Here is a 12,100-nt window from a genome sequence, read left to right on the forward strand (position 1 = left end):
CAAACTGACAATAGAAGAGAACTTACCCACACAGAAAGCAATAGCAGATGGCAAACAAGTTTTAATTGAAAACGCTAGAGTATGTAAAGGCACATTATTTAACACATGAAAGGAACTTTACAGAAAAAGCAACACAAACACCTAAAGAAACTTACACACACACGCACAGAAAGAGCGAGATAAAAGTAAACAGAATTCAAATTCGGCCCCAAACTCCTTCGGGAACAAGTGAACGCCGACTGGGTTAGAAAATACAGCAACATAGTGCTCACCGCGTTTCGCGAAATGAGAAAGCATTTGCAAAAACGAAATTATGTTAAGTAGATTAATACGTTACTGCAGTGCTCTCAGAATGAAAAAGAAGAAAGATTAATCACGATAAAAGGTGAGCAATAACAAATATATACGAAAAACGTTTTCTCGGAAAAGAAAGTACAGTGTTTTTACATAAAAGGTGAGTTTTTAAAAAATCAGGGAAAGTGTTAACTTGCCAATGAAACTCATTTACATCGCTTGGTTTGCAGATAGCAAGCTATCAGTGCATGACATCACACAGATAGTCCTGCAAAGCCGTATAATTTAAAATCATCACTAGAAGAAAATCGAACAAAAACTTTCTTTAGGCCTCGTTTTGTTAGATCAGTTGCAACCTAAAACGTGTTCACATTTTACAGTACTCTGTAAATAAAAGCCATTGTCACAGAGACGCCGAAACAGTGTTTCTGCATAAAAGGCGGAATCTATACCCAATAATTTAACTACAAACACAGAAAAAAAGACAAGAGCTGCAGACCCAAAGGATTCATTATCCTTGTTTTGCTGTTGTTGATGTTCATTTGATATCCACGTTTCAAAACGCTGTCAACTCCGTCCATCTGCTCTTCCACGTACTTTGATGCCTCTGACAATAACAATGGCATCAGCAAACCTCAAATTTTTTTATTTCTTCTCAGTGAACTTCAACTCCTAATCCAAATTTTTCTTCGATTTTTTTTACTGCTGGCTCTGTGTACAGATTGAATAACATCAGGGATTGGGTACAATCCTGCCTCACTCCCTTTTCAACCATCACATGTCTCTACTCTTACAACCGTTGTCTGGTTTCCTCTGGTTTCTGTACAAGTTGTAAATAGTCTTCCGCTCCCTGTATTTTACCCCTGCTATCTTCAGAATTTCAAAGAGTATTCCAGTCAACATTGTCAATAGCTTCTCTAAGTCCACAAATGCTATAAACATACATTCGGCTTTCCTTCACCTATCTTCTAAGATAAATCGTACGGTCAGTATTGCCTCTCGTGTTCCTACATTTCTCCGGTATCGAAACTGATTTTCCTTGAGGTCGTCTTCTATCAGTTTTTCCATTCTTCTGAAAAGAATTCGTGTTAGTATTTTGAATCATGAGTCTTTAACGTAATAGTTCTGTAATTTTCACACCTGTGAGCCAGCAGCTGCTTTCTTTGGAATTGAAATTATTAAATTATTATTGAATTTTAAGGGTATTTCATCTGTCTCAGATGAAAGAGTTTTGTCATGGCTGGCTCGCTCAAGGCTATCAGTAGTTCTGACGAAATGTAGTCTACCCCTGAGGCCTTGTTTCGACGTAGGTCAGTGCCCTCACAAATTTTTCTCGCAGTATCATGTCACCCATGTCATCTTCATTTACATCCTATTCTAATTCTCTAATATTGCCTTCAAGGTCATCTTCGTTGTATAGATCCTCTATATACTCCGTCCACCTTTAAGCTTTCCCTCCTTTGCTGAGGACTATTTTTCCATCTGAGCCGTAAGGCTGTTTCTATTCTCTCCAAACGCCTCTTTTATTTTCTTGTAGGCGGTATCAGTCTTTCCGCTGATAATATATGATTCTAAACCCTTAAATATGTCCTCTGTCCATTTCTGCCTAGCCATTCTGCACTTTTTGTCAATCTCATTTTTTAGATGTTTGTATTCCCTTTCGTCTGTTTCACTTGCTGCATTTTATAATTTTTTTTCTTTCATCAGTTAAATTCAACGTCTCCTGTTTCATTCAAGGATTTATACTAGGCTTTATCTTTTTACCTATTTGATCCTCTGCTGCCTTCGCTATTTAATTTTTCAAAGCTGCCCACTCGTCTTCTACTGTATTCCTTTCCCATGTTCTGGTCAACCGTTGCCTAATGCTCCCTCTCATATTACATATATATTGTCAATATCAGAACACTTCTGCCGTTAGCAAGATTCATTTGAATGTATTACCTGTATTTGTAAATATTTACTCTCTGATACAAGCCAAGGATCATGATGTAGCAAAGTGTGGTATCTATCATATTCATACTCTTTGTAATTACATACAGTGTTTACCTTCTGTGAATGTAATTAAAACCAAGTTCTGCTAATTTCTGTACATTTGTGTGTATTACTTGATAATATACATTATGGACAAGGATTTGGTATGGACATCACAATGAATTGCATTGCAAGTAACTGAAAAGAAAAAAGTAAGAAACACACAACACGTTTCGTTACCGATTCCTAAATTTCTGTCTTTTTCGCCAGCACCATCACCACAGTGTCTAGTACTCTTGGTCCACGATGTAATCTTCCTGAACACCTCCATCTGAACCTGAGTCTTCAGTGGTGTGAAAAGTAGTTAATTCTGTAATAAGTGGTATAAATAAACCCAAACAGCTCCTGGTTGGATATTTATACCCAGATAAATAGATAATTTAAATAACAGCTACCGTTCGCCATATATAATTGATATACCGGAAAAAACCACATGTTATTCCTTCCGTTGACTTCATGCGATTTTTTACAACCACCCTCCGCAGTGGTTGATGGCCCTTGACCGATTTACATGAGGTGCCCGATGTGCATTGACCAGTTTTCGTCCAAAGCGCTGGGTGAGTTCGTTCGTTTGTTTGGATTATATGTCAGGTTCATGATGAAGTGCACATAATTTCGTTAATAGTCACAGTTATTGTGAAATCTACATGGAAGACAGACACTGGGCGTTATTTGAAAAGTTTGCAGTGGAAAATAGGGGTCATTATGATTTGGCGTTTGATGCATAATGCCTATGATATGTAGCTAACATGTTGAATTTTTCTTTAAACTTGGATGGAGGTCTCTGTCTGTCACCAATGTCAAAAAAATTGACCTGATGTGGCACACTCATTTGGTTTGACTGTGGTAGTCCCTTTGCGTTTCTACTTAGCAATCACATCATCTTCCGTGACATTTGATGATCAGTTTCACATTAAACACAAGTATCCAGATACTTTTGAACAGATAGTGTGCAGGATGTAAGAAATGATACCGACAGACTCGAGGACAGAAACCACGTTTAAGAACATCATCCGACAATGCTACAGAGCATGTAAATTTTAGGAGCCAACGACTGATGCGATGCTACACTTTCGGCATTAACGTCAGTTTGTACACTCGTGTTCAGAAAAAACAGAACACCTTGAACGACTAGGGATAGGACGTTCATATTCACTGGACATGAACATTAGTATGTTCTACAGAAATGATTAGCATTTCACTCAGCTTAGTTCAGTGTGTGTCCTGTTGCCTAGTAGGCACAGGGTCCGTCATGGGCCCTGATAACTTGTCCCGTGCGTGATGGCATCGACGCGTATAAGGCGCGAATAGCGTCCTGTGGTACATCCACCCACGCTGCATTCACCTGGTTCCCAAGTTCATCTGTGGTGGTTGGCGCTGGATCACAGCGCTGCAACTGTCGTTTCACCACTTCACCCACATTTTCGACTGGCGGTAGGTCTGGTGATCTGGCAGGCCAGACCAAAAGGCTGATATCCTATGACACCAAGAAGGCACGTGTTCGGGTAGCGTCATGCAATCGTGAATTGTCTTGCTGATAAATGGCGTCTGCAGGTCCGGGTGGCCGAACGGTTCTAGGCGCTACAATCTGGAACCGCGCGACCGCTACGGTCGCAGGTTCGAATCCTGCCTTGGGCATGGATGTGCGTGATGTCCTTAGGTTAGTTAGGTTTAAGTAGTTTCAAGTTCTAGGGGACTGATGGCCTTAAGTCCCATAGTGCTCAGAGCCATTAGTGGCGTCTGTTGTGTTGCGCAGAAAGTATATGGCCATGGGACACAGGATGTCATTCACGTAGGTCATGCTGGTCACAGGGCCCACGACCCGCACCGTATGTGGTCTGTGGGTGCACCACACACCATAATGCCTTGAGCTGGCGATGTACGTCGTGTGCGAATGCAGTCACTGTGATGCCGCACTCCCTGCCTGCAGCGAACCAAACTGCAGCCAACGTTTTCAAACAAACAGAACCTGGATCCCTCCGAAAACACTGTCTGATGCCAGTCTTGTCCCAAGTGACGTCGTTCCATGCGCCATTGCCGTCTAGAGTGTCCCTGAACATTCGTCAAAGGCGGGTGGAAAAGTGGACGACGCGCATTTAACTTATGCATTAATAAACGGCGACGGACTGTCACCGCCGATAGTATACGATGTGTTACATTGTTCCACTTTCGCACCAGAGCCGAGGAGGATGCAGATTTATCCTGCATTCCCATTCAGATGAGGTATTTTTTTTGGGGGGGGGGAGGGGGGGTAGGTGATCTGGGTGGGGCGACCTGATCCATGTCGTTGTGTTCTATGGCCTTCCGTGAACCATTCGTCACAAAAACACCATGCACTATCTTCTGGTAAACCTTCCGGGATGTAAGGTCGTGGTCCATGAAACTCTTCAGCTCCTAACGTTTCGTCCAGAGCTGCGCTGGACATCTTCAGAGGGGTGTTTCTCCTCCGGTGAGTCTTGCCGACTGGCCGACTTGCGAGTCGGCAAGACTCACCGGAGGAGAAACACCCCTCTGAAGATGTCCAGCGCAGCTCTGGACGAAACGTTAGGAGCTGAAGAGTTTCATGGACCACGACCTTACATCCCGGAAGGTTTACCAGAAGATATGTCATCCAGTCGTGAAAGCCTTCATACTATGAACACCATGCACTGCTGAATCACTTTGCATCATACGAGCAGCTATTTCCTTGATGGATGGATCCCATTCTTTCATGCCAACAATGCGCCCTCTTTCAAACTCACTGATTTGACGGTACGGTTAGTGCATACGTCTGCAAAGCATCGTGCTCGACTCCCCAAGTCAAACTGGTCCAGTACCTTCGGTTTATAGCGGCAACAAGAATCGCAGGTGCATTTTACCGATAGGTGGTGTTACGCCGCGATATCGATGTTGACCTTGAACCTGCGAGCCAACATTGCTCAAATGCTAATCATTTCTGCAGAACATACTAATGTACATGTCCTGTGAATATGAACGTCCTATCTCTAGTCGTTCAAGATGTCCTGTTTTTTCTGAACGTGAGTATTCATCAACGGACAGCAAGCGTGACTCTCCGTATAGGACTCGGCTGCCCTACGTCTATTACATGACGTCCAACGCAACCACGCCTATCTTAAAACCACTGCAGAGAAACTTATGTGCGGCAACATAATTTTTATTGCCGAACGGGTGGCATAGCAGCAGGTATTACCCCCTCCGACGTTCTGTCGTTTGTTGGTACGCTGGATGCAACAGAACGATACCGACAGTGTCAACATTACGGTGGGTAACGTCCGCCCATCCTGCAACTATTTCCACCTTATCCATTCGAGGTTGGGGCGATCAGTGTCGTTCAAGTATTCAGCACTTAATTTACTAAAAGAAAAGAAATGTGAATGTACATTAACCTGATCCATTACGAACGTTCCAAAACTCTAGATTGTATATTAATTGAATATAAACGTATATAACGTCGACCAGTCAGTTTCGAATATTTGTTTGTATCCATAATCTAGTTCTCAAGCCTCAAGCAGCGTAATACGGCTGCATATCGCAATGATGCAGAAACCATTGCCCGAACTCGTGATGGATAAACAAGAACAGTAAGCACCTGTACTATTTAATCACGACATTATTGCGCTTGACCTTTATCGGAAATTCGCGATAACTTTACAATAAACAAGTACAGGGGTGGCTAATGAAAACGCTGCGCACTGTCAATTCTTTCAGGTCAGTTGTGCATAAATTGTCAGTCTGATTACGCGCCTACTTACGGTAAGTGGGTGGAATGGCCCTCATTTCCAGTTTCAATAATACTGTGAACGACCAATACGGTTGGGTTCCCTCATCACGCGACACACTTCAGGCCTTCCTGTTACTGCTATGCTATGCAGGCCCAACAGCTCGGATAGTTGTGGGTGGATCTACATGAAATCTCTCACAGTCCCTTCAGTCCTGGTGTGTGTTTCCTTTGTGCACGACTGCTGCCGTTTTTACGTTATTTGAAAACATCTATTCCAGCCAATCGCTGATGTCTAGTGCTAATGCCTTTTTGCATAGATTTTTCTGTAGTTGCATAGAGTTGCTTGCTCATTTTTCTTACTTCGCCATAAATGGAATGTACGTAAATGGACGCAGTGGAAGCAGTACAGAACGGTAACCGAAGAATCCTGGGATCGAGTTCCTAGGCGTAAACTGCTTTTATATTTTAAATTTTTGCATTTCTTACACTAAAAATAAAGTGAAACACTGTTCAATATAATATATTTGTTAATGTTTTCATATAAGGCATGAAAAGGAAATGCCAATGATTATTCGAAGTTGCAAATAAATTTCTAGGAAGGGATTGTAACACGTACACGAAAATTCCGTATATAAAATTTGTTACTTTTATTAATTTACAGTTGATGATATACACATGCTAGGGTGATATTTATCGTAATAACAGGCGAGCAGTAATGTTCTCGGCATCTTCCACACGTTACAGACGCAGCCGTATTTTTACAATTACATGGTTGCTTTAAATTTTCTATAGAAAAACAAACTTTACATTCATAAAAAGTTCTCTCTCGTCTCACAGCCTGGCAGCAAACCAGGTGTAATGCATCGTTTCTCCAAATATTGGCGAGGATAGCCTTTGATGTACGAGGAAACATATTCTGATATAGTGTTCTCGGTATGTGATTTATTTTCTTCTTTCGATGAGGTAAGAATAGGGTTGAAGTTTTTCACCAAATTATTTACCGGACGAGAAAAATATAAATCGAAGAATTACGCTATCGGAGTGCATTTGGATGGAATCACTTTTATATCGCATCATTATTACACTTCTTCATAAATGACTCATGCCTTGCCCGACCCGCGCCAAAACTGCTATTTTTTGTAACTATTGACCGGCTGGAGCTCCCACTGCTGTCACTTTCGTTTGTGGCTAGGCCATGCGTATGCCATAACTTTTGACGAAATCAATAATGACAGGTAGGTCCACTTCCCTTGAGATGACTGATACTGCCTCACTTGCCTAATAACACACCCTTGTTAGCGGGTTTCACACGGCTGTATCCGCTTGCACGTATGTAGTGAAGTTACAAAGTGGACTTCCTGTACTACCACTATACCTCCCGCCGTGTTGTGTTGTAGTTGGCAGCTAAGTTTCCGTACCCACTTACTAGGATAATGTGCCCCTTGGTTCTCACTCGGCTTGTGTTCGCCCGCATGAAGACCAACCGAGTGAAGCTGAACCGCGTGAAAAGTAAGTGGAGGGGATTGGGAAACACGCAGCATCACCATACGGACTCAGCGCTCTAGTTTTCATCGTATATGTTTGGTTTTCCCTCTGCAGTTACTGCTCTTAACACTCCCTACAGTATTGTGGCGGGCGTGGATGCGTTAGGCTCTATTGAACGGCGAAAATGCTACCAAGCCAAGTATAAAAAGTATCTTTCCTCTGCGGTCTTAAAACGGAATGGCAGTTCATAAAATACGCTCGAGCGACTCCCTTTCTGGCCACTGTAGGCCAGCGCTGCGCGGAAAACGATAGCGATTGGCCGAGAAATATGGGCAGATCGAGACTGGACTGGGCTGTCAAAGGGATAGGAGGAGGTAGTCAAGTTGTGAATCGTGAGGCGTAAGGAAGACAGCGAGAACAGAGACGCCATGAATAATGAATATGATATGATACTTTTCATGACTTCACTTTCAGTATGTTTTTTTTTTTTCTCACGTTTCTTGAAGAATGTAAATCGTAAATAAGTTAAACTTGGATAATCAAATGGTTGGACTACAACATAATGATAGGAGGGAATTCCATTCTTAAGTTGCTATTCCAGATCTTGGGTGTTCTAATTGTTAAAGTTCTGAATGTAGTGTGATAGTATTAACAGCAAAACGTGCCTTATGTAAATCTGAATTTCCCAGATAACTATTTTTGACTGTCTGGATAAATGCTCAGTTTTGTCGATGTGGAGTAATTACGAAAAATGTGATGGATAATCATGTTCAGCAAGGACTGTAAACAGCAAAATTACATTTTTTAGATTCGTGATAATAAGAAATTTTCAGCATAACTTTGTTCTTGCTGTGTTTTATTGCCTTTTTAAATGCGAGAATTTTAATTTTCTTTTGAATCTTCGTGTTAGTGGTAACGATTGGGGTAATTTTTTATATAATATTGCTTATTGTTATTTGGCGATTTAAAAACGTTGACTGACTAGAATCGCGGAAGCTGATTTTTGGATGGGAGTATCCTGTAGTTCTATAGTATTCGTTTATCACCAAATATCAAGTATTCCGTTAGAGTCTGTTAACGCGTTAACTGACGCTGATTGCCAGAGGAGCGGCCTAGCTGTAATATATATGATATTCAAAATGTAGGATTTATCTGTTGTGATCATGAAGCAGATTGCTGTGTTACTCGGAAGTTCTTGATTTTCTACCTAAATAAGCAAACACGTCATGTCGAATCAAGAGGAAACAGTGTTATTCCGTCACAATACCAACGTAAAAAATTGTCAGAAAAAAGTAGCTTCCATTCTAACTACATCGTTCACGTTTGTTGAGTGGTGGTTAGTCAAAAAAACAGTAATGTTTCTCGCAAACCAGTAGAAACCAGACGTGATACTTCTTTACGGAGAATGCGGAAGGAAGGCGACATTGAGGAGGGGTACAATACATGGAGATCCAACGAGAGTGATGAGGGACTTCTTGCTAACAGGTAGCAGTGATTTACACTATCTGATGAAATCCGAACAACAGAGCATCTCACGCAATGCTAAGTCAGTGCCGTAATAGTGTGAAGGATAAATTCACGCAACATTGCCCGGATCCGGATTAATACTGTACTTCGTGAACTTCGAGAAAAGAAGGTCAATACCGAGGTTCGATCGCGTCCGCATTGTTACTTTGTGCCAGGAAGGACTCTCAAAAGGGAAGAAGAATCCAGGCGTCTCGGGGTGCACCAAAGCGACGTTATCTGGACATGGAGGAGATACAGAGAGACAGGAACTGTCGATGACATGCCTCGCTCAAGCCTCCCAAGACCTACTACTGCAGTGGATGACAGCTACCTAAGGAGTATGGCTCGGAGGAACCCTGACAGCAGCGCCACCACGTTGAATAATGCTTTTCGTGTAGCCACAGGACGTCATGTTACGACTCAAACAGTGCGCAATAGGCTGCATGATAGCAACTTCACTCCTGACGTCCACAGCGAGGTCCATCTTTGCAACCACGACACGGCACAGATGGGCCCAACAACATGCGGAATGGACAGCTCAGAATTGGCATCAGGTTCTCATCACCGATGAGTGTCTCATATGCCTTCAACCAGACAATCGTCAGAGACGTGTTTGGTAGCAACCCAGTCAGACTGAAAGCCTTAAACACACTGTCCAGCGAGTGCGTGAGTTAACGAGCATTGCGCTCTCATTTAAATATATGGACGAAAGAGTCAGCTTACAGGAATCCAGGAACCCTGTCGTCCAGGACCGCGCGCCACAAAAGGCGCAGATTCACTACGAGATGGGGAAACTCACAGGCGTCTATTGTCTATTGAGGCCTAAGCGCTGTAGTGTGCGAGTGAGACAGACGAGAACCTACGTCATAGGGAAACCCAGTAGAAGCCGTTTGTGGCCAAGGAGACGTAGCAGTGTTAAATATGGCAGACCTAAGATTGGCCATAAAGGGAAATATTTATGAAAACTATTTAATTCTGTAGTAATGCAGGGAATCAACTCACAGTAGTTTTAATCTGCCATCCTCCATACAATTTCATGGTGATTCCAATAAAACTTGAATATTGATCACATCTGTAATAGTTTAGTATTTACTGTTAAAGTGAAATTAAGAAGTTTTGTAAAAAAGACCTGAATGCTAAAATCTGAACGCTGTGGTCGATCTTAACGATCGATATTTCATATAGAAGCGCATCATTAAAATGACAAACGTTGTAAATATCAACCTGTAACTTTATATGTTTAAAAGATATAGTAATTTTAAATTATCAGTTTTTACAGTTAAGCATCAGATCATTATTTCCTCCACACAAAACACATTCAACGATGACAGTATTGAATCATTAGGTAATAGAATATTTGTGTTAAAGTTTAGTGCATAATAGTTACTTTTGTTCCTTATTTATTTATCAGAAAGCACATTGGTGCAAGGCTACTGGCCGTGACAGACAAACTTAAGAAGGAAATTGTACTGGTTTTATGTAAAAGGACGTGAAAGAGGTCAAGTTTTGATGATTTAAGTATGTTAAAATGTAAAATAATGTAGAGTAAGCTGTAGCCAATCTGACGGACGGCTTCAGGAAAGGGAACTGCACTAGTCAGTTGAGTGAAGATGTTCGGCGCGCGGGAAACGAGGTCGGAGACGGGCAGAGAGCAGTTCTGGCCTAGACACCAAAGGGACAGTTGGGATTGAGACGCGAAAGCGGACATTCGGTCTTTAAGCATGTAGGAAGTGAAACGACTCTGAAACTTTCGCGTTGTGTGGTATCGTGGGACTTAGTCTCTGAGCGGCGAGCAGCCGCGCTCCTGATGTGAACTCTAACTTTTCGCATAGTTAACGAGGTGGAATATCGAACTTGTATTTCGCGATGAGGCTGTGAATGATCGAACTGTATCAGATGGATATGCGTTAGAGTGTAACAGTAACTCTAAATGCGATCACTTTTGCTATCAGTTTGCATTTTCAATAAACATTGTTCTAATCAAATCGCTACTGTGTGGCCTATATCATTTATGGGTCGTTAATTTAGTTCCTGATATTATTATTACTGTTATTATATGTTATATTAACCTTGTATTTCGCAAACTTGCCATCAGCCAGACAATTTAACCAAATGGTCACAAGTGTGTAATGCGTCACGTGCGGTTCAACCACCAGACAAGTTTGAGCCAAGACATTTCGACGACGAGGAATAACATGTAAGCTCGAACATCTGTGGGATGTTAGCTGCAAATGCAGCAAGGTGGAGGTTCCCTGCTGTTTTGGGTTGGCATTATTTTGGGCCGACGCATACCACTGATGGTCATAGAAGGCGACGTAACGGCTGTACGAAATGTGAATGCCATCCTCCGACCGATAGTGCAACCAAATCGGCAGCGTGTTGGCGAGGTATTCGTCTTCGTGGACGACAAATCGCGCCCCCATTGTGCACATCTTGTGAATGACTTTCTTGAGGATAATGACATCGCTCGACTAGAGTGGCCAGCATGCTCTCCAGATATGAACCCTATCGTACATCCCTGGGATAAATCGAGAAGGGCTGTTTATGGACGTTGTGACGCACCAACCACCCACTGTAGCCTCCAAATATATATATTCACTTATGAAATTTGTTATTAACAATCCGAGCGAATTCAAAAGTAATAGCAGTGTACATGGCTACAACACTAGGAGAAAGGATGACCTTCACTACTCAAGATTAAATCTAACTTTGGCTCAGAAGGGGGTAAATTATGCCGCCACAAAAGTCTTTGGTCACTTACCTAATAGCATCAAAAGTCTGACAGACAGCCATATAGCATTTAAAAGGAAATTAAAAGAATTTCTGAATGGCAACTCCTTCTACTCATTAGACGAATTTTTGGTTATAGTAAGTGGGTAATTTCCCCAACCCCCACACACAAAAAAATCTTAAGTGTCATGTAATATTTTGTGTAATATGATATCTTGTATAGACACCTTTTATTAACCTGACACATTCCACATCATTACGAAGTGTCGTATTCATGATCTATAGAACAAGTACTAATCTAATCTGAGGGATCTACGCCTACTCACCGTTGAG

The 12,100-nt window shown here is 41.9% G+C and overlaps 1 protein-coding gene across 1 annotated transcript in view; it reads left to right on the top strand.

Annotated features, from left to right (window-relative positions):
• The window catches only part of LOC124594223, an 84,721-nt gene that overhangs the window by 49,382 nt on the left and 23,239 nt on the right, over window positions 1-12,100 (top strand). The gene's annotated exons all lie outside the window — the stretch shown is intronic.

The sequence above is a fragment of the Schistocerca americana genome, chromosome 1 (assembly GCF_021461395.2).
Source record: "Schistocerca americana isolate TAMUIC-IGC-003095 chromosome 1, iqSchAmer2.1, whole genome shotgun sequence".
Taxonomy (NCBI): domain Eukaryota; kingdom Metazoa; phylum Arthropoda; class Insecta; order Orthoptera; family Acrididae; genus Schistocerca; species Schistocerca americana.